At 39.9% G+C, this 23,863-nt stretch overlaps 1 protein-coding gene across 5 annotated transcripts in view; it reads right to left on the bottom strand.

Moving 5' to 3' along the window:
• The window catches only part of SGMS1 (sphingomyelin synthase 1), a 94,587-nt gene that overhangs the window by 32,003 nt on the left and 38,721 nt on the right, over positions 1-23,863 (bottom strand). The window contains exons 2-3 of one of the 5 annotated variants that reach the window (XM_063132930.1): positions 19,020-19,078; positions 5,217-5,291 (exon numbers count right to left, since the gene is read on the bottom strand). The exons of 1 other annotated variant lie outside the window; for it this stretch is intronic. The gene's annotated coding sequence lies outside the window, so the exon portion shown is untranslated. Of the gene's footprint in view, positions 1-5,216; positions 5,292-19,019; positions 19,079-21,517; positions 21,542-23,863 lie in introns of those variants that run through there. 3 more of the 5 variants (XM_063132932.1, XM_063132933.1, XM_063132931.1) reach the window with 3 other exon arrangements.

The following is a 23,863-nucleotide window of genomic DNA, read 5'->3' as shown; positions in this document are numbered from 1 at the left end:
CTGGACTGTGGCCAGGATATGAGCTTAGTTTTGCATCTTAAAATGTTTTGAATTGTGTACTTCATAACTCAGCACTAGCCTAAATTTGCTTTTGACTGTGAATCAATATTACGGTTTAGGTCAGCTATCTTTATTCCTTACTCGTGTGGTGCTATAGTGATTCAAAAATCACCACACATGTTATGGATACTGAAAATAAGCTATGGAAACAGACACAGATGGTAGTCATAGGGAAGGAAAACAATATAGGGACTTCACTGGGACAACAGCATCTACTTACATCACCATCAAAAAATTCTCCTGAAGCCATTGTTATCCTGTTAGTATCTGGGTGTGGCTAATGAACTCAATCACAGAGCAGCACAGCTTATCCCCATCCATTTTTAAAAAAATCTTGAAACTTTGAAATGTGTTCTATATTTCAGCGTACAATTATGTGAATTGAAATGTTTGTTCCACCCTCATCCCATTTCCTCCAATTCATTAGTCCCATGGAACTCAATTAGTCTCCACTCATTGCATTAGTCTACTCATTGCAGAGGACCAATACTGCCACTCTCCCATATTTGAAAAGTGTTGTCTTTTAATCCCATTTGACTGAGGTTTAGCTGTAAAGACTACTTCCACCATGGTCTCTCCTTGTGTTACAAAGGTCTGTAAAATCAACTGAAGTAGGAAGAAGGAATTGCATGCAAGGATCTGCTTTTTTTTCTGAAGCCAACCTGCTGCTGAAGAAAAGTGCAGTGTTCAAGCCAATTGCAAGAGTTTCTGAACAAGATCTTTGAAATACTTTGAAAAAATAAATTTACTATGGTTTTATCCATACTTAAACTTAAACTCTGTTAATTTGTTTAGCATAATTCCTAGATGCACCTTTTGTCTATACTAATAAAAAGCCTCTGACCTTAAAAAAAATCATAATATTTTCAAGTTCAGCAAGGAAGTTAAAATAATTTTATAGACTCTAGGCATTGCTTAGGGCCATAACAGACATTATTTTAAATCCATATCTAGCAGTGGCACCTTTTTTCTTTTACTCAAGTGTAGGTGCAGGGGGCCTGATCTGGATTGGCTCCCTCCACCTCATATAGAGTAAAAACGAAAAGAGATGCAGCTGCTAGATACAAATTTAAAGTAATGTCTGTTTTTGCCTTTATAGTGGAGAATAAAAATTACATTTGCTAAAGATAAATATGCACAGTGTATATTTTAGAGAACCTAATGTTTTCTGGTTTTAGAAGTGTTCATTCACTAACAAAATATCTGTAGTGCTGTAATTGGAAAATTCCCCACAAGAATTACTAATATTACCTAAATTACTAGTGAAACATAGGGACAATGGACCTCAAATTGTAGTTCATCATAACATACTGGTCCACCCTCTTCCAACACCTACACTGCATTTAAAGATGCTAAAAATATCCTGCTCTTTTCCCACTTCATCTCCATATAAACAATTGTGACATCTTACCATAATCCTATTATGCAGTGAGTCACCTAGCGATTATTAAAGATACAACATGGGCAAGTTGACTACAGAAGTCTTAAAGAAGCCATTGACCCAAATAATAAAGATAGCTTCAATAATAAAGATAGCGAACCTGTGTGAAATAAACAGGCTAACAATAAAATGACCAAAGGACTGGACCCAAATACCTGCCTCTTTTGAAATCACCTGTTCATACAAGGATGCAAAAAGTGCTTCATAAAAGAGAAACAGTAGTAGCAACTGCCATTATAAAACATGGTATGCTTAGAACTAAGTATATTCACCATTAATTCTTAGAACTATATTCACCATTAACTTTTAAACACATTTTAAAATCTGCTTTTTGTTTCAATTTTGCAAGCCTTCCTCCTGTACTTAAAAACACCTTGAAGCATTCAAAGAGCAACACCATATATTAAAATAATGCAATGATTATTCCAAATTCAACTGAGAAATGATCTTTTCTTCTGATTGCTAACCTTGCCTGGTGTATGCAAAATACATTTTGGCAGACTGACATGAGAGCATCGATAATTGAGAATTTTATTTCCATGCCTTTTTCAGAGCTTTAATGAAAACTTCCCCGATTGGGTGCACAGAGTATAAATAGAGTCTACAATCTCTCCCCATTGCACCCCATTCATCATAAGCAGAAAGAACTGCATGAAAAATCACACAGAAGGCAGCAAAACAATACTGCCTGTAAATTATACATGCCTAAATAAAGCTTTTAAATAAAACTTTCTTGCTCAAAACTCACATGTCTAGATGCATTTCCTCATCCATTATGTACAAAGCTGCACCAGCAGCTTTTAAGAAAAGAAGGAGGAGTAAAACCATTCTGGGAAATCCAGTTCATCTGGAGGAAGCCTTTGACTTATGTGGGTGGAACTACATCCCGTTAGAGAGAAGTTATAAGCCTATCGCTGTTCAAAAAAGCTAGATGCATGTCAATGGAGTTTACACAGACCAGAGAATGAAAATGGGTGTGCCAAGAAAATGCAGAGTTCATGGTATGTTGGGTGTGGTAGTGTTCTACTAGCTCAGTTTTCAAGAATTTAAAAACAAACAGGGCATTTTTAGGATCAAAACAAATTTTCTACTGAAAGTGGGTTTTTTTTCCAAGGGTGTCTATAGACAGGATAGTCAAAACTGTTTTTTAAAACTCAGCTTAAACTTAAACTGAGTAAATTTCTGGTGTAGTTTAAGATCCATTACAATTACAAAACTGTTTACAGTTGCTCAAAATACACACTGTCATATCCTAATACAATAGAGAATTACTGTAAATAAATCTTTGTTTTATTTTACAAACAAAGCCATTACATTAAAAGGGCTGCAAAATGACATCACAAAAAGAGTGCATTTTAAACTGGAACTGTGGAATAGTGATCCTACTTTTATCAGATTACTCTGTCATCACCGCTTAATGCCCAAAAATCTAATGATTACAGGAAAAAGAAGTTTCTAAAGTGAATTATATGCCAACAATTATGTTTACTGTATACAGTTTTTAAGCCCAAGATCCTGTAACAAAGATACATGCCATCAATGATAACTAAATTGCACTGGTGGCATTCTGATCTTATTGGCAGACCAGCTGATATTGTATTTCTACTGGTGTAGAAATAAGTACTGCAGTTACAGCAGTTAAATACATGTAACTAAACCTAGTTGATTTGAAACTTTTCTACTCAAGGTTATTAATCACTGACTACTTTCAGTTTTGTCACATAATTGAGATCTGAGCTCTACCTTTCCAGCTTTTCGCTACATAACTTTGAGTTGGAGCTGTGCTATAGTGGAATAGTGCAAATACACAAGAAGGAAAATACCTTTTCTTTCACTTTCAGAAATAATACTCCATTTTCCCCACTCTAAAAAACAACAGGAGAATGCTCTTAAAAACAGAACCAAAATCGGAGGGGCCCAAGAAGTCATCTAAAGGACCCATAAACAACCATTACTAAGGAATGACAAGCACACAATAAATGCCTTGGATACAAAAGCTCTATGTATTTGGTGTTGTTCCATTGCCACCACTGATAAACATGTGCCTCTGGTCTTAGAAATGCTCCCCAACACAACACAGCAGTATAACAATTTTCCTAATAAGTATTGGGGGTGCTGGTCGGGTAAATATTCCCAAATGGAGATAGCATAACTGGTAGTATGCCAATGTTGTTTTAACTACTGTCAAAATACTGTCACTTTTGATACCCAGAAGACAAATTACTTCCAAGTAAATGTGCATAGGATTGCAGTCTTAATTGTTAAAATATAGAAATCCTCTGTACGGCATTCCTAACAAAATACTGAAAAGCAACTACGGATTTTGTAATAAAAACACATCAATAAGTATTAAAATTAATTATCAATATATGAAGGGCAAAACAAGTGAAGTTTTGTTGCTAAGCTCTAACATCTCCTACATATCACACCAGGAAAAGTCAATGCAAGACTGACCAGAAAAGATCATTACTTTGTTCCGTCTTTTTCCTGCCTCAGTGTTACTACTTTTCCATAAAATTACGTCAACTATATGACTAATGGGGAAGGTGTGCAAATGCACTGCGCACATGACAAAGGTCAAAAGAACAGGCACATCAAGAAATTGTGCTGTCTCCAGGTTTATATACCAAGAAGAGAGAAGGATTACCTAACGCTACAGATTGTACAAACTCCTGTGTGCTTTCTGAAACTCACTACTTAATGCATTAAAATTGTCTTTCTAGCTGGGACCAATTTAGGGGAGGTGACCCAGGCAAAAACCAGAGAGTCACTGGGCTTGGGAGAAACCAGACGTGGGGTATCTGAATGGAGAGCATGGCTTTTTGAAACTAAGGTTCATTTAACCTTTGATTGATAGCCAATGGGAAATTGACATCACTTCCTAATTTATCAATATTGACCCATCTTTAGTTCCCTCTCCAATACTGTGTTTCAGTTTGAGAGGGCATTAGCAAAACAACAACAACCCTGAACTATAGAGTTAAATATTCTAAAGCTGTCACTGTTCATCATGCTATTTATAATAGTCTACCCTGTATTCAGTTTCTTGATGTTAGTACATTTCAATCATTTTTACATTTTAAAACTTCTATAAGCTTAGAAGGAAGAAACCATTGTTTGTATTTGTTTATATATAACAGTAAATAAATATTTACTGATCTATGCATGCAAATTTGTCATCTTACGACAATAATAAATCATGCATGAAAATTGAGTGCCAAAGTTATGAAATAGGCTACAAATGCATTTAAAAAATAAGGGATTCAAATGTCAAACAAATGGAAGTTGTGAAGGGGGAGCAAAGATGCTCCTTGCCTGGGGTGCCAGGCTTGCTTTTAAGAATTCATGAAGAAAATGTGATGCGGTTGAAACAGAGTATAATAATGAAAAACCACTTGTGAACACCAACAAAAAACATAGTTTTTAGTATTGTTTACAAAGTACGAAGAGACATTAGCTCATTATAGCATAACAGAAATGTGAAACAGCCTAATAAGCTTTTACAGAGCATAGCCTTTGAAAAAATCTACTTAAAACCTAGGCAGATATGTTTTCTAGAAGAAGCCAGTCCTAATAGAGAAGCTTGCATGGGTTAAAGAACTCCATTTTTATTATTTTGCAGGTGTGCTGATGGTGGTGGGTATTTAACGAGGCAGATGCTTTTTTTTTTCAGTACTTAACAAAAGTACCTTTTAAAGAAAGGGAAGTCTCTTACCTATCTTTCTCCTTGAAGTCATAGCAGTGTCACCCATCCTCTCAATTTGTTGATGTCATGCCTTTGAGTTGCCTCCTACCAAGACAAAAAGTCTTGTAATTCTAAGCATGGTTGTTTCTTGCGCACTGATATATTCCCATATTTCTTCCAGTATTCTTACATATATTCTATAATACTAATAAATACAATGCTAATTTTGTGAACACAGATACATGCCTGGCTGCTGCTGGAATTCCCCCCTCCTTCCAACTCTCTGAGTATTTTTATAGCATGTGAAGAGGTACATCCTGTACATGTGTATAGGTCTTGTATTCCTAGACACCACTATAAATGCCCATTTCCCCAATCCGAGACTGATTTGGAACTAACAACCCACTATTTCTGCATATCTTCCTACTTTGTGCTAAAATTCCAGTTACTGTGATAAAAGGAGGAAGGAAGACTAAAAATGATATGTCTACCAAATTTCAACTACTTAAATTATTTTTTGGAATCCCTGTCAATGAGCGATGAGGATCAAGCATCATTACACAGAATAAATGGAACTATTTCACCACACAGTTATACAATTGTAGCTTCAGTATAGTTAAGAAAAGGCCCTTTTAATTAATGAGAACACAAAATACTTTATTGATATCCATAGCTTGTAACATAACAGCACAAGGCCCCAAAACAGAGAGAAAAAAAGATGTTGACATTAAAATTCTTGCCTCAATTGTCCTGTCCCTGGCTTATGAGCCAAACAAGTACATTCTTTGATCCAGTGAGATACAGGGCCCCAGACTGTAACAACACCAACCTTATACATTTTGAAAAGAATGTAGCTATACTGGAAGAATTTGACCAGCTTCCAAGAACAGAAACAGATGCTGTTTCAAAGTAAAAACAAGAACAGGCACATGCTGCTAATGCCAGTGTGGCGTGGTGGCTAGAGCGCTTGATCTGGGCATGGAGACTTAGGCTCAGATCTTTGCTCAGTTATGAAGTTTATGGAATAGTCTCGGGCAGCCTTCCCTAAGCCGGTGCCCTCCGGACTACAACTCTCATCATTCCCAGCTAGCATGGCCAATAATGGGCATCAGGTTGAGAAAGACTTGACTAAGGGAAGCCACTTCCCTCTGTCTATTCCAACCCACAGTATTTTGTGAGGACAAAACATCAACCTGAGTTCCTTGGAACAGACAGATATAAATGAAATAAATAGTTTTATTACACTTCATTATTTTAATTATGTTTTTTTTTATTAATTAGACAAGCCTAAACATTCTCAACATCACATTATCAATAGCCCTATTCTGGCACTTTATTTTTTAAAAAAAGATGTGCAAGGGAGAATACTCGATTATTTATTTATTTCTATACTGCCCCATATCCAAAGCTCTCGAGGTGGTGGATTACTTTTCTACTCATGTAGGCTCACTGTGCAATGTAGAACCTTGGAAAATTAAGATTCAACATTGCACAGGGAGCCTAATCAAACAGAAAAGGTTTCCCACAGTACAAAGGTTTTTTTTGTTGTTGGATCAGGTGCCTCCTGACTGCAAACTTCCAGCACTTTAGAAGTGAAACAGAGCCACTGCATGAGCAGGACTGCAGCAGCACAGGGCTGGGAGGGGGGTGAGTCAAATTACACACAGTAGCTTAATAAACTACTCACAGTAGCTTATTAGCCCATTCACGTGGCAGGAGATTGTGTGTAGCTTATTAACCCTTCATAAGCTATCTTGACATCTGAACATGGTGACACAGGATGTTGCACTATGCCAAGCCTTTAAATCCAGCTACCTTAAGTGGTTTGGAGTGAGTTCACATCCCTGTCCTTCTCAGATGATCTGCTGCCAATAACTACATGAAATATACTATGTTATTTATGGATATGGATTCTGTTCTATTCCTAATTCTCACAAACTTGTCACTTCCTGACTTATTTTCCTGAGGCTGAATCCTGGTTTACTCATGTGCAACTAGACTGATAGAAGTGGACTTTTCCCCATGGCACTGCCCTGAAAATGCCACACAGAGGGGCAGTGGACCCTGCTAAATGAGGTGAGCTGTAGTGTGGAGGGGAGTCAGAGGTACCTTCCATGAACGGAGCCCTTTTGTCAATGGAAGGCAGATTATGGATCCAATACCTGGCTTGTTAACTGAAATTAAGCCAAAATTGGATGTAAGAGGGAAATCTGGTTTAATCCAAGTCAGGATTTTTATTTCAAAACCAGTGTGCAATAGGAGGGAGAAGATGAACTGGAGAGGAGTTCCTAAGTTCAGAACTATAGTTTATGAAGCCTGGAGTGATCAACTGAACGGGGCTATGGCACTTGAAGTTGTGGTCTTTACTGTAAGCATGTAAACAGTCCTTTGACAACAGAATGTTGGGCTTCCTTTCTAACTCTTTGATCAGGTCAGCATTTCTGTCATCTGCAAACAGGCTAGAAACATTAGAAACCAAAGAGAACTATCAGAAGAGTTGAAGACTCTTTCCTAAAAGAACCTCTAGCTCAGCCTACATAGGCCCAAAGGGAATTTCCAGAACACTGTGCTGTGGTTACAGCTCTGAACAAAACAGTTGAATTTTAGAGTGACACATCATTTGTAATACTCAACAGACATTATTTCCGTTTTTGGAGATGAGTCACTTTATCTTTTTATTGTTGTTTCAGTGTGATTCCCATGTCAACATCTATTATTTTTTCATTGTGATTTCCATGTCCACAGACAAATGCTGCTTTGATCTTACACAAAATTTTATGATTAATCAACACACTGGGGCTGTTCACATAACACCCTAACCTACACTCTGTGGTTGAATGTGAGTTTGTGGGTTAGCATGTTGTCTGAACCCAGGACATCCTAGGGTGGCTTGTTAACCACTCAATGTGATTTATTTTTCTCAACAAGCCACCATAAGAACCCATGGCTTGTTGTTGGATTGTTTAGGGTGGTTAACAAGTCACACTACAAAGTTAATGAGCAACCCTGCCCCCAACAGGCTGTTTTCAGACAACATAAAACCCACCCTGAGGAGAACGTGCTGTGTTCAGACAACACAATAACCCACCCTGCAGAAAATATGGTGCATTCACTCAACTTTATAATACACAGTTCAAAAACAACCCAGACTGGGTGGGTTAGTATGTTGTGTGAACCCAGCCACAGTTCTCAGGGTTTTTTATGCATATAGTCCTTAGATATTTTTTTAATATATAAAGGTATACTTTACAAACTCTTCAAATAAATATAAATTAAAACAAACACAAACATTTCAGCAGAACAGATAAAACTTTTTGGTACCATGCTAATACGTTTTTTACATTCATTCAGGCTTTTTAAATTTATTTCTTGATCTGAGTAGCTAATTGCTCTGTCTCCACTAGAAGAAAAGTTTAATGCTCTGTTGTTATTTTCTGGTTTTAATTACTGTATATTTTATGTTTAATATTGTATTTGTTTTGCTGTTCATTCTGTAAGCTGCTCAAAGAATATCAGTTGATATATGCCAAAATGCACAAGCAAATAAAAAGGCTCTTTGTCTGGTACCAAAGTGTCATCAAGTTCATACCAGGCAAGTGCCTCTGCAGAGGATATTCCAAGATGCCATGCCCCAAAAAGGTCTTTTCCCTGATCATTATTTGCTTAACTTCAGATAATAGGGAGATGGATAGAGGGAAGGCTTTTAATGACTGTGTACTTTTGGGCTTGAAGATGTCCCTCAGATACTGTCAGGCTTCTGGCCGACACAAGCTCAAGAGAGAACTCTTCAGAGATGGATTGGGATTCCATACCAAACCCACTTCCACAGATGATATGTGGCAGCCTCAGGAGCCCTGTCAGAGGGATGCCTTGTCTGGAGTCCCAAAAAATCCCTCTTAACTCCATTCCAAGTTCTACCTTGGTTCCTGACTCTCCTCCCTTGTCCTGTGGCTCTCGAGAACAAAGGCAATGGCCCGGGCGAAAGATTCTGAGTCAACATCAGAACATCTATTTGGCCACCAGAAAACCCTCTCATCCAGGGTCTACTTAGAAGGAAGGAAAAGCTGGGCTTCAGACAACCTAGCTGCAACCAATGAACCAGTGAACCAGAGAAAGAGGTAGCTGACAACCCCAGTCTCCTCCTAGGCTTTGGTTGGGTTAACAGCTTGCAAGCCACTTAAGTCTTTATTGGTTATCATTAGAGGTGTGCACTGACTACAAGATTTGACTCGAACTCTGATATCCACCTCAGAAAATAGCCTGATTCTCCTCAGACCGATTTAGAAGCTGTACACTTCAGCTCAGATGCTGAACCCGTCAAAATTCAGAAATCCAAAGCTTTGTGCCTCCCATTACTATCATGAGATACTTTCCTATTACTATCAAGTGAAATTTTAAAAGCACCTATAACATTTTGTCTATCTGTCAGAAGTGAAAGAAATTTGCAGGAACCGCAGCCCCATAGAAAGGGATTATACCTGCCAAATTTCATATAAATAGGTGGAGTGGTTTTCATTCTGAACACCTTTATATTTTGCCTTGCTATTATATATAATATATAATTTCTTAGCAGAATTGGATGCAATTCACAGGGATAGTTGTCCTTGCTGAGGGTTTCGAGCCTGCAAGGGATTGTTGTACAAGAGCAGCGTTTACAGTTTGATAGCATCCAAAATAGACATGTTAATCCCCTATGTTCCTTGTGGATCGTTCTTCTGAAAATGATAGACAGTACAGAGGTAGTCCTAGGTAAGAAAACTGTGAAGTTTTAGAAGGATAGATGCAGTGCTTTTTATGTGGCAATTTGTATGAAAACAACATGCATTGTAGAGGTGTCTCCAGACAATAAACCTTCAAACCTTCAGGATAAGAGAAGTGGCTAAGGAGTTTTGATGATTGAAAGCCAGCTTAAAGATTTTTTAATAGTGAAAACTGACAGCTTTGGAAGAATGCCCATTTCATGGCCCCGTCAACCCTTCTCCAAAACACAGTGACTGGGCAGGCCCTGGTAAAAATGCCCTATGATTAGAACTGGATGTGTCAGTCACTCAACCCTACTTCTTCCCTACCCCAATCAGTGTTTTGAGAAATGGAAACAAAAGGCACTATTTTGGAGGACATCTGACCAGGTTCGCATGATCACTGAGGGAAAATAAGCCACAGTGCCTTATTTTCCCTGTCCACATGTGCTGGTCACAAGCTGTCTAATTAGCATAATTTGCTTTGTTGTTCTGACATCTGAACCAGTCACCCATTGTGGGTTTGGACATCATGAGATGCCCTACCCGGTGAGGGAAACTGTGCTAATTACACAGCTCACAACCGGCATATGCAGGGAGGGAAAATAAGCTATCATGACTTATTTTCCCTTCTGTAATTGTGTGAATCCATCTGCTGTCTGCCTTTTTGAAGCCACATCACAAATGAAGTCTCGTGCAGGGTCCAACTTCAGCTCAGGTCACTTGTGTAGGAAGCACCAGAAATTGTCCAAAGGGGCCCAATTCACCTCGGACTTCAGACAAACCTGATGCATATCCCTCATTACTACTAGCACTTTGAATTGTGGCTGAAAACAAACCAGTAGCCAGGAGATGTTCATGGACCAGTAGCTTGGACCATGAATATCACCCAGACTTAGTCATGATTAACCTCCAGTGGATCAGAACCTCGGTAAGTTCCCATAATTTCACCACTGTTGGTAGCAGCAAATCATCAGTTATGAATCACTTCCTTGAAATCATAACAAACAGAAAAACTTAACAAAATCTTGCAGCTAATGAAAGTCTACCTTTCTGTACACCAGTAGCAATCCAAAGTGTAAGCTGGACTTTCCCTCTGCCAGCTGTTAAGGGGAAAGGACCTGGAATCCGTAGCTGTCACTGAGAGCCCTATACATGTGAATTACTTTGGAGTACTGCCATAATAGATAAATTTGTTAGTAGTCTAGGGTTACTTATTGATTTTCCAGAGAGGAACAAGAGCTTGGACATCTTTGTTTCCTAGAAACAGTGCTCATTTTGTTTAACATGAAATGAATTGTTATTCCAAACATTTTTTAATCCAGTAATTCTGTGCCTACAAAGAATGGAATACATAAACTGAAACTTAGATTGATTTACAGTTTATGGTTTCACAGGAGAACATGGTGAATATTTTTCAAAACCATCTGTACTGAGGTAGGGTGACCATATTTTGGAAACCAAAAAGGAGGACAACATGGTCGCCCCCCAAGGGGGCGTGTCCAGCACCAAGGGGGCGTGCCCACCCGAACATAGCCTTGGTCACATGTCTGATTTTACAGCACACATTTAAGACAAATCTGTTCTACATAACATCTTAATGTTAAAATTACTGAAATAAAGAACAAGATTCAATGTATCTGAAATTACTATGAATGTTAGAATGTCTTGGGAGGGGGGAGGAGTGATATATATAAGAGAATGACTGAGGGGATTAAGAGTTCTTGTTCTTGTTCTTTTCAGGAAAGCTGTTCAGGGAGACCAGTGAGGGAGGAAGCAGCAGCCAGGCACCTCTCCACTGTGCCTGGGTCCAGCTCCAGCTGAGAGCCCCCTCCCTCCTGCTACCAACTGTCTCTGCAGAGGCCACCAGTGAGGGAGGAAGCAGCAGCCAGGCACCTCTCCACCGTGCCTGGGTCCAGCTCCAGCTGAGAGCCCCCTCCCTCCTGCAACCAACTGTAACCCTCCCAATCCCCTTTCCTTTTGTGTCATGTCTTTTAGATTGTAAGCCTGTGGGCAGGGGCTGTCAAGAAATACTTTTTTGTAAGCCGCCGTGAGAGCCTTTTTTGGCTGAATGGCGGCATAAAAATCCTTAAATAAATAAATAAATAAATAACTTCACTCACTCCTACTTTTGTAGATTTCGCTGTACTTTGAAGCTTTTGCTATACTCTCTGTGTTACATTCTCCCCTTCCCTCAAATATCTTTTCTGACTGTATCTTCACTCATTGCAAGCTGCTGTTGTTGTTAACAGGGTTTGCTACTGGGCGGTCGGATGGCTGGCTTTTTTTAATTTCAATTTTTTTAAAAAAGCTTGTGCATAATTGTCACAAGTTTCTCTACTCTAACATTAGGGTGGGTGTTGTGGCAGTGAACACTACTTTGCCCATTCACACTTCTCACTTATATACATTAGCTTCTCAAGGCTTGTGTGTTGGAACCACTTCGCACATCCAGACTTTGAACTCCTGTCTACTTCCTGCACAAACATGCGACTCTGAGACCCTCTTCATAATGCCCTGCGTTTCATGCCAGCACCATGGGACTAAGTTACAATAGATGTCTCTGGGTTGTCTGTGCAGCCTCTGTTGTCTCTCACTCTAAGTCATTGCAGACAAACCAAAGTCTCTAGCCTCAAACAATCTCTCTCTCTCTCCCCCAAAGTTTCCCAATGGTCCAGCTAGGCTGCACACTTATGGCTTGGGATATTGCTTATTGCAGGTTATTGCTTGGTCATGTCTAGTGACTCTTACATTATTATTATTATTATTATTATTATTATTATTATTATTATTTCCCGCCTTTTGCCCAATACTTTAAAAACTTCTGCCACCAGCCACCTCCACCTCCTCTCCTCTTGCACAACTTTGATGCACTCTTAAAACGCTCTGCGTGGCAAGCCAGCCTCAGGGCCAAGCTACAAGTGCATCTGGTTTGCCTTCAGCCTCTCTCTGCCTTATGCCAGCCTGCCAACATTTCCAGCCTCAAATAACCCCCCGACCCCTCTCTCTCTCTGCCAAAGTCTCCCAATGGTCCAGCCAGGCTGTGCACTTGTACCCTGTGGCTGGGAGTAGGGCAACAGCTTATGGCTTGGTTGCATCCGGTGACTCTTGTTTTTTAAAAAAACTCCACCGCCAGCCACCTCTGCATGCACCAAAACTAGACTTTGAGACACTCTTAAAAAGGCTCTGTGTGGTACAGCAGCCTCTCAGGGCTCAGCTACAGCCATCTCTGAGTTGTGGCTTCAATCTAACTCTGTTTCTAAGAGATATGCCAGCCAGCCAAAGCCACAAATCTATCTATTTTTCTCTGGTATGCATTTCAAATGTTCTGCATTGCATCCCAGCAGTGCAGTCAGAGCCTAGCTCACAAGTGTACAAAGGGAAGTGGTAGCGAAGCAAAGCAATGATATGCTAGGTTCCAATATTTTTTTCTCTAAAGTTTTTCTCTAAAGATGACCCTTCATTGCCCATGATGTGGAAATTTGAGAAAAAGGCCTCTGGCCCATTCTGTTTTGCCCTGTGGGCGGGCTTTGACTGACCTCTCCTTTCCCACATTTTGATAAGTGGATGCTTTGCCTCTGCTGAGTGCCAGGTACCCGACTGCACACCAAATCTGCAACAGGAAAGGTGCCCTGCTTGCCCAGGACTTCTTACCTAAAGACTAGAGATCCCCTTAATGCCAAGGGCAGAAACTGCTCAATGTGCAACACCCCAAAAAGGAGGTTTGACAACCTGAGTATGAAGGATATGGCTCCAGCAGTTTTAAAACACAATAATTTTAAAACTTTGAACTTTTTAAAAAATCCTAAAAAAAATAATAACCCTAAAAAATAGATGAACAGATCTGATTCAAACTTGGCATGACTAAATCTCTCCTTAAGAGCTATCATGGTGCCAACTTTCAGCCCTTTATCTTTAAAAATGTCATTTTTAAAAAATAATTTTAAAACCTCAAACTTTAAAAAAATTCCTAAAAATCAATGAAAGAACAGATCTGTTTCAAATTTGGTATGGCTAAAGCTCTACCTAAAAGCTATCATGGTGCCAACTTTCAGCTCTTTATCTTTAAAAATGACAGTTTTAAAAATAATAATTTTAAAACCTCAATTTTTAAAAAAATTCCTAAAAAAATCAATGAATGAACGGATCTGTTTTAAATTTGGTATGACTAAAGCCCTTCCTAAGAGCTACCATCATGCCAAGTTTCATGTCTTTATCTTAAAAAATAACGGAGTTATAAGCATTTCTGTTAATTCCCATTAGAGCTGCTCTTTGGATAAATCTGGATTTCCCCTCTCCCTCCCGGATTTGTCATCAAAAACCCGGACAAATCCGGGCGAATCCGGTCATATGGTCACCCTGAGGTATCATGGCTAGTAATTCAGGGGAAAACCTATGGCGAAAGTAGTCTATATCATAATGCTGCACCCTGTTCAGCTGATGTTGCTCTTTTTCCATGTGCACCAATGGAATACATTCTGCCAAGATTGCTACAGCTTAATACAGCACATGTCTTGAAGCAAGTTTCACTGTTGGCCCACTTATTATTTAAGCTCTTCAAAGTATGCAGCGAGATTGTTTTGCTTACATTATGATTACACAGCCTTTGCCACAAAGTGAACTCATGTTTCCAAGGTTTTCTCAACAACTATGAGAGTTCTTTATTTTTTTAAAAAGATTTAAAACAAAGCTAGAATTGCCAGTGTTTCAACAGAATTTTGCAGGTTTAAAACAAATGGAAAAATATATACATTATGGACCATAACATATGAATAAAAAAATTATTCTGTACTACAGTGGAATGGTTAGTGCAATAAAATATGCAGCACTACCAAAGTATAATACCATGCAATCATACTGTTAAGTATTAATAATTGCCATCATGCATAGAATAGTACTTTTAAACACATAACAAAGACTGTATGACAGTGGGCAGGGAAAGAAATTGTGAACTGGCAAAATGCCAAAAACAGGCAAAATATACTATTAAAAAACTGGCTGGTGTGGGAAAGACAGAACAAGTTTCTCCTTCATAAAGAAAATTTACTCATGGAGTTGGAAAGGAGAGCTGTTCACCTCATCTCTCTCTCTCCCTGGGACAGCTTTTGAATTGAAGTCGGTTCCTCAGTGCAGTCTTCCAGGTGTTTTGGACAACAACTACCAGCATTCCGGACCATTGGGGATACTGGCTGGGGCTGATGAGAGTTGAAGTCCAAAACATCTACGGCACCAATTTGTAGGGCAACAATTTGGAGAAGGTTGCCTCAGTGACTATGGTAGGAGGATTTTTTTTTAAAAAACAAACAAACTCAAAAACATGCCCTTATTCTTGACTCAGCAGAGCCTAGCTAAAGCAGAGGCATATATAGACTCAAGAGGGAAGGGGCAGTCTCTTCTCCAACCAATGTAGAAGAAATATGCTCCTACTGACTAAGAAGAGACATTACCCATCATGAAGTGATATTCAGTACAACAGGCAGAAATGAAGGCATCATATAGTTCCAATGTTTCCTTTTGTTATTGACAATATTTTTCTCTCTTAGCAACTCCTACAACTGACTGCAAAGGAGACTCATCTATTTGCTAAAACAAGACTGCATTCGTTCTTTCTCAATCTGTTTCCTGTATACATTGCTTATTCTAGGAGACAAACAAGCACAAACTATTCCATTATTACGCCAGTGACACAATCTAGAATTGAACTCTTGTTCCAAATTGTTCTAAACCTCTTGCTTAGGCTAGCAGAAAGAGCATGTATCTTCATCTCTCTTCTCGCCAAGACTAGGAAAGAGAAGAGCACTTTTTTATATAGGAATGATATGATGCTCTGAAGTCATTTTGGGATGAATTACTGAAGAAACCTTGTGGCAGACAATCGACAACGAAGTTCTAAACATACCATTACAAACAATTAAAACACACATAATTTTTAAAACACACAACTAAGCACTTTTTTAACCTTGTATTTTTTCCCAATCTTGCATTGAATATTTTTCAAAATATATTACCATGGATAAGGAAAGAGATAGACCCCTTGTGAAATGCCAATCATTTATTCCCCAAATCCTTAATTAAAATATTTATTATAAGAAAATTACTGTTCAGGGTGCAGACAGTATGAATATGTCTGCCACACAGCAAGGTACTGGAACATATGGATAGTGAAAGGGCTCAAAATCCAGTGGAGGCTCTTGCTAGGGGAAGATGGGGGAGGAGACTTTTTTGCCAATTCCTCCTTCCCCTTGCTTGCAACCACTCACACCACCTCACCTGTGGTCCCCCTCCATCGACAAAGCCTCTGCACTACACAGCTTTTGAGACAAGCATCCTTCTAATTTGATCAAACAGAAATCACTTGTCATGTTGCCTATGGTGACTTAAAAATCTCCTCAGAATGACCATGCAAAGAAGCTTTGCTTAGAACTTGCTTACAAGAAATATCTGCTTGGCTATATCCCTGTTTATTTTAGTTGTTTCAAGGAGAACTTTTTGTTTTGCCAAGCTCTCTAGTTCTGCTGGTTCACTTTTTATGCTGTTTTTAAAACTACTATTATTATACACCACTTTTTGCATTTCCTAAGATTGTAACATATAGTTGGAAGTTGTAGGAGTTTTTCTATCTAAAAATGTATAGGATTATGTTCTAAACATCTTTTGCTTGATTAAAAAGTGCCCTCAATTAATCTGCCAACACTTTCAAGTGTTAGTTATTTTTAATATGAATAATTATAAAGATTGCAGATAACAAGTGGCATCTTAGAAGAAGTATTCCTTCTAAGGTAAGTGTCTACTTCAACACATACACGCATCCTCTAAAAACAAAGCAGTATTTTTCCCTTCAGAACCAGACAAATTCACATAGATTTAATAAATTAATCTATTGAGATTTCTTGATCAGGTGACAACTTTACTATTGTCTTTAATTTAGAAGTTATATAAGAATAACTTTTCAAAATATTAACATGTAACTCTTATTTGACATAAGCAAACAACCCACCATTCTCTGTTCCCATTCATTCAAAGCCAAAACTATGCATTCTTATCCATACAAGTTGTCATATATTTATTCACATACCTGAGCATTTATTAGAACTCTATGCCTTAGCATTTTCAAAATTAAAAATGGTATAGAAATTTTATTTTTTTAAGAAATCTAAGCTACAAAAATTACTAACCTAGTTTGTGTAGTTAAGCAACTAGAACAGTTATTTGCAAAACTGCAAGTGGGACCTTTTTAATAATACAGACATCATTCAGAGTATGATAGCAAAAATACAGACTCAAAAAAATTAGTTCATCTAAACTGCCTCAGTATTAAAATATAGTTACTATAACAATGGCTTGAATCAAAAGCACCTTGTGCATGAGAAGAAGGTACTTCACTCACATTGAAGATGTGACTGCATCAAAAACGGTTCTGGAGTGTCCCCAATCCTTAGGAGGGCATGGGTTGCATTAGGAAAGAGGCAGAGAAGAAGCCCCAATGCACAGTGAAAACACCTTGTGCAGGTGTTTGGATTCAATCCTATGTGAATAGGCATGTTGTTGAAATGAATTTCACTAACTTTGAGTTGGATCTAAACTTAGCCTTCCATAAACGGAAGGGCTCTTTTTGTCTACAGAAGAGTTTTGATCCGGTGGAGTGATCCCATTGGTGAAAGGGGAGAAAAGGCGATTTTCACTGGTTTCCTCAGCAGCTCATCTTATTCCAGAGGGACCTCCAATCCTCTGAAGCAGATTTTCAGAGGGTACAAGGGCTACCAGCGGGATGAGGAACTGGCAAAACTTGCCTACCCCCTTCCACCAGTGAATCGCCACTGCAAGCACCAGAAGTGAACTCCCTCCCTTGGTCCCCTCGCTCTTCTACATGCTTGATTGGTCCTATCTTCTCTGCCTTGCTGCCTTTCTATCCATGACAAAGAGCCTGTCCACCACAGGGCTGCTCCTGCCTTTTACTTCCCCTCATCCTCCCTTCATTTCTACTACCCGCCCACCTTCCCCTGCTTATCAAGCCCCAGCTTGCCCTATCTCCCATCCCTAATTGCGAGGAACAAGCTGAGATGACAGAACTACGTGGATAATCAAATACATGACTGCTGCCAAGAGGCCACCATTGCTAGCTGCTGTGCCGCCCCTCTGCCAGCAGGACTGTCCCCTGAGCAGAGCTCCACTCAGAGGATGTTCCTGCCAGTGGAAGTTAAATCTGGATCCAACCCAACGAGCCCAATATTGTTATTATTATTATTATTTATTTATTTATTTATTTATTTATTTATTTATTTATATAGCACCATGGTGCTGTACAGAGTAAAACAATAAATAGCAAGACCCTGCCGCATATAATCTGTTATACATCTGTGTCTGTCTGTTATAGGCACTGAGTAAAATTTAGATAAATGAACTTAAAGAAGTCCATGTGTGCATGTGTGTGAACCATTATTGCAAAATCCCCATTATTCTAATGAGAGGCGTGTATGAGAGAGTGAGAAAGAGAGAGAGAGAAAGAAGGAGAAGGATATTCTGTACACAAACACATAATGCATCTCCTCCATGGAGATTCTACTCATGGTGGCTGAACCACAGTGTCATTGCCCCAAGTACCACAATTTACTTTTCACAATAGGGGGGAATGGCAGTCCATGTATATATGATAAATAAATGAGAAAAGGGGGTGTTACTTGGGACACCATTGGAGTTTGGGCTTAATCTGCTGCCTGTCTTTAGTACCCCACCCCACAATTGAATCCCACACTAGAAAGCACTTTCTTTGTATATTAAAACTTCAGTGGGAGCCACTGACTACTGAGCCACCCCATTCTGCTTAGAAAGCAAAAGAACACAGAACTTTAATAGCCACACGTGAAACATCTGATCACAAATTTTAGGCTTCACTTTTTCCCAAGACTATGCAAATTAATTAACAGTAAACATATAGGTGGCAAGCATAATTCTGAGAACAGCTTAACAAACAACTCATTATATAGATACATATTTTAAAATCATGCTCTCTTTTGAAACCCTGAAGCCACAGGACAACTTCTGTTATTAGCCAGAAGTATGTGAAAATTGTTCCAATAAATATAGCAGCATTTACCATTATAATGCAATGTTCTTTCCCAGATCAATCTTCTTCTTAATTTCAAGCTTTTCTTTCTACAAAAATACAGAAGAGAAAAGAGTATGCCTTTAATTTCTCTTTTTCCATAATTATGTTTCAAAGTAAAAGCCCTTAGAAAGTCACCAACTACAAAAAATACAGATGCATTCACAAATGTTCAGGTGCTAACTCTTGAACATGAGGCATGCAGAGTTCATGCACCCAATACATCCACTGCTACTCACTGCTTGAATTCGCAACCATGTAGTTTGTGCATGCAATTTTCTTTAAAATCAGCTCATCTCTGTGACGGGAAAAAACCTTTAGTGGCCCTAAATCTAGACACAATACTCTTCACACTCCCTCAAGTTATTATTTCTCCCATGGCCTTGCCAGTAACCATATTAATTAGGTTTCTTGGAGACTGAAGCAGTTCTGTTCTTTATGACTAACAATTTTCTTTGCTCCTAATTTATTCCAATGCTGAAGTACCAGCCTTAGTTACTATTTAACCACAAACAGTAGAGTTTATATTTATGATGCAGATGACACAGATTAAATGGACCAGGCCAGTGTACCAAGTGCTTTTGCCCTTAATAAGCACCACCACCACTTGCTTGATAATCATGAGCTTACTGTTATTTCTCACTGTGAGTAATGACTTTGAAAGCCTGTTGATTGTTTTAAAAGAAACTAGTTTCCCTTTAGGTCTCCACCCTCAAAAGCTGCAAAAGCTAGCCCAGCTCCAACATGCAATAGGAAATGACAGCGGATACTGATACTGTGGGTAATGTTATTTTTGGTCTCAGAGTATAATTGATTGCTATGTTAGGGATCAGGAAGGATTTTCCATGTCATTCAGATCTGATGGCTGACTCAGGCAAGGAAGGAAATGTTGACTTTTCTGTGCAGGCTTAAGAGTAGTTACGTCCCTTTCTGAATCACAGGCAAACCATTTTGCTGTGCATACCCACCCACCCTGGCACCAGTGGCAATCAATACTTTTTGCTAACGTGGCAAGCCTAATTAACATGAATACATTAGTTAATGAACACCTCAAGTATTAGAAAAGCTCCTCAAAGGGCTGTCTCAAGAATTCCATTTTCTTTTTGAAATTTAGCTGCTGGGAACAAGCTTTATTTGGTGAGGAGGGACAAGCATGCACTCCTGAAAAACACCTGCGGATGTTATCGTAAAGTCTTCTAGTCTCCAGACCTTCAAGGTCAGAGCTGAATTTCTGCTGGATTGCAGTGAGAGCTTTTCACTCCCCTCTCTACTCCTAGAAGCCGAGATAGTTATCCAGCCCAACACTGCTTGGCTATGGAAGCTCACCTCACACATCTCAAGGGCTGGAAGGAGGGCATAAAACTAGGTGGGCTACAGTTGCCACTTCCTCTTCACTCAGATCTTCACTTTGGTCTTCGGTCTTTGAATCTGGTCTTCTATTATTATTTTATTATCATCATATTTATTTGTATCCTGCTTTTTGCCCAACACTGGGCCTCAATCCTATCTGTGCTTTGATCTTCAGTCTTCGTTTGCTAACTAGCTTTTTGGCCTGGGAACTTTTGGATGCTGTCCTACAAGACCCTTATTTTGGTAAAGTATAGGACATTCCCGGTTTTCCGGGACGTATGTCAGCCCTAAGGGCAGGGCGTCTACCGGGTGATTTGTTTGCCCGCTGTCCACACTACAGGGCAACCCCTCCTAATCCTCCTACTCACTACGTCACAGGTTCATACATCAGGATGGATAAGTTGATGATGTTGTATAAGTGGATTAAAATTAAAAATAGATTTATTTTAAAATCATAAATAAAATAAATGAAATACTAAATTACTCTCACATTTAAAAACAACAATATAGGCACAATGGGGAGAGCAATCCTATGGCACATAGACAGTGTCTGGGGAGGCGGGTCATAGGATTTTTTTAGATTCATAGATCCATGGCCAGAGACTGCACTCCAAACTCGGACTCAGGAGTTCAAGCTTCCCACCCCCCTCACAGCCAGCGTGGAGAGAACTGTACTAGCTGCCTCTACAAGCTCACAAAGGCAATCTGGGAGAGGAATGAAAGGAAGGGGGCACGTCGTTGGTGGGGCAGGGGACAAGGAAAGTGGGGATATCCCCAGCCTTTCCCAGCCTCTGTCCCTCCCACTCCCAGAAGCCTCATCTAAATGGGTGAAAATACCCGTCCAGCCAAAACACAGAGCAGAAGGTACACTGTGAATTTTCCTGTATTACCATACTTAGACTGCAATCCTATAACCACTTGCCTGGGAATATGTCCCACTTAATTCCATTGAATTTATTTCTTAGCTGACATGTATAGGATTGCACTGTTAACCTCAAACTGTCATGGGTGGTGATCATAATGAAGACCCTATATGGGAATATGTTAAATGCATTCCCTGTATAGGTAAAAAGAAAAAAAAAGTTTGCAAAATATATACAGTGAGACAAAGGTCTCGTTTGCATGATACAACAACCCACCATGTGAAATAAGCCACACAATGATGGTTGTCTTCTGAACACTGTGAGCCTGACAGATGATCAGGATCACCATGGGGAAGGAGAGAGAGTTTCTCCCACTTCTTCCCCACCATCCTTCAGCCAGCCCCTCCCAGTATTGCAGGGGACTTGGTGGCAGATCTCATCTTGTCTGTCACCAAGTGGTCATGGTTGGACCCTTTTTAAAAAAAATAATTTTATTTTATTTGTGCAGAAAGAGTCCTGATTATTATTTTTTTTGCATTTTTTCTGGACCCAAGGAATGTGTGCAAATAGCTCCTTTTATATAAAAATATATATCTTTTTTTGGATTTGCACAAGAGCGTAATTCTGTCAAAAACATATAGTCTTATCTTTCCTGGAGCGTTGTACATTTGAGTTGTCAAACAGGGAAGACTAGATGATATATAGGTGACAAGCAAGGCTAGGCAATATAATTCAGATACTCAGGCTTTTATATAAATTTTGAAAATTCACTATTTATCTTTAATCGATTCTATTATTCCCATGAACTTTCATATTAAACTGGTTAACTTGATGCATCCTCCAGTGTATCGCAGCTCATATGATCATATACCCAAACACCTTCCTAGCTAATGAAGCTCATGTACAAAAGCTATATAAGCTACCACCAGAAAAAATGATAACCAATACCTAAGGCCAGATCTACACCAAGCAGGGTTTAACATTTTGAAAGCAGTTTGAACACTGTATAGTATATGAAGTGTGTCCTGGGCCCCAACAGTTCTTCTTCGTGGTCTCTGTGCATCACACATATGGGCTCTGCGCCTGCGCAGGGCCAGCTTCGGAAACTTCTATAGCTGAAATCTTTTTAGGCGGGAACCCCTCCCCCACCGTCCACTGAGCATGCTCAGGGGTTCCCGCCTGATCCCCTCAGTTCTCTTCAACCGCTCTTCAACAGCGTTTGGAGACTTCTAGTGTTTTTTTGGTATTATTACCTCAGCTGAATCTACTATTTTACATCCTTTATCTTTCTTCTCCAGTTTTCTAACTTTTTCTGTATAGTTATATTGAAATAAATAATAATAAAAAAAGAAAAGAAAAAAGTTAGTTGTTTATTCGTTAGTTTAGTCTTGGTGCCTATGGCACACCAAGGCCTCTTCAAAAAAGTGCTCCGGTTGCGGGCAGAAGATATCGCAGACCGACGGACATTCCCTTTGTTTGCTTTGGGGGAGACGCATGTCGTCCAGTCCTGTTGCTTTTGCCTAAAATTCTCGAGGCAAGCCAGGAAAAACCTCTCAGACCGCTTTCGGGCGTTACTCTGAGAAAAGGCGTTGGAGGCAATGGAGAAACCGAGAACATCTCAACGCTCCAAATCTAATACAATGGAGTCTATGCCCCAACCTCCTCCCGCGCGGAGTGAAGCCTTATCAGTTCCCTCCTCCTCTCAATCCGCATCTTCAAAGGACAGGAAGATTGCTAAGAGAGTGAGAGAGCATCCTGGGGAAGAAAAACCCCAGAAGAACAAAAGCAAACTCAAGACGAGAAAGAACCGTCGAAACCGATTTCGTCGGTACCGAAAAGCCGGGTACCGAGCACTTCGCTACCGAGGCATGCGGCAGGGCATAAAAGCCCGATATTGAGCCTTTCACTGCAAAGGTCTCCGCCGCTACCGATAAGCCCGATACCGAGGCTATCGATGTCGAGCCTTTCACTGCAAAGGTCTCCGCCGCTACCGATAAGCCCGATACCGAGGCTATCGATGTCGAGCCTTTCACTGCAAAGGTCTCCGCCGCTACCGATAAGCCCGATACCGAGGCTATCGATGTCGAGCCTTTCACTGCAAAGGTCTCCGCCGCTACCGATAAGCCCGATACCGAGGCTATCGATGTCGAGCCTTTCACTGCAAAGGTCTCCGCCGCTACCGATAAGCCCGATACCGAGGCTATCGATGTCGAGCCTTTCACTGCAAAGGTCTCCGCCGCTACCGATAAGCCCGATACCGAGGCTATCGATGTCGAGCCTTTCACTGCAAAGGTCTCCGCCGCTACCGATAAGCCCGATACCGAGGCTATCGATGTCGAGCCTTTCACTGCAAAGGTCTCCGCCGCTACCGATAAGCCCGATACCGAGGCTATCGATGTCGAGCCTTTCACTGCAAAGGTCTCCGCCGCTACCAATAAGCCCGATAATGAGGCTATCGCTACCGAGACCATACTCGATACCGAGACGGGCGACACAAACCTCACCGCCGGTATTGAACCCGCCGTTCCAGGCAGAGCACGTTACCGGCCCACCGGTACCATTCCCGCTGCAGATCATCACAGTACCGACAGATGATCCCAGCGTGAGAGTATCGATTTCAGA

This window comes from Elgaria multicarinata, chromosome 8, assembly GCF_023053635.1.
Source record: "Elgaria multicarinata webbii isolate HBS135686 ecotype San Diego chromosome 8, rElgMul1.1.pri, whole genome shotgun sequence".
NCBI lineage: Eukaryota > Metazoa > Chordata > Lepidosauria > Squamata > Anguidae > Elgaria > Elgaria multicarinata.
Note: the sequence above shows the minus strand (reverse complement) of the source record. Positions and strands in the feature narration are given on the sequence as shown.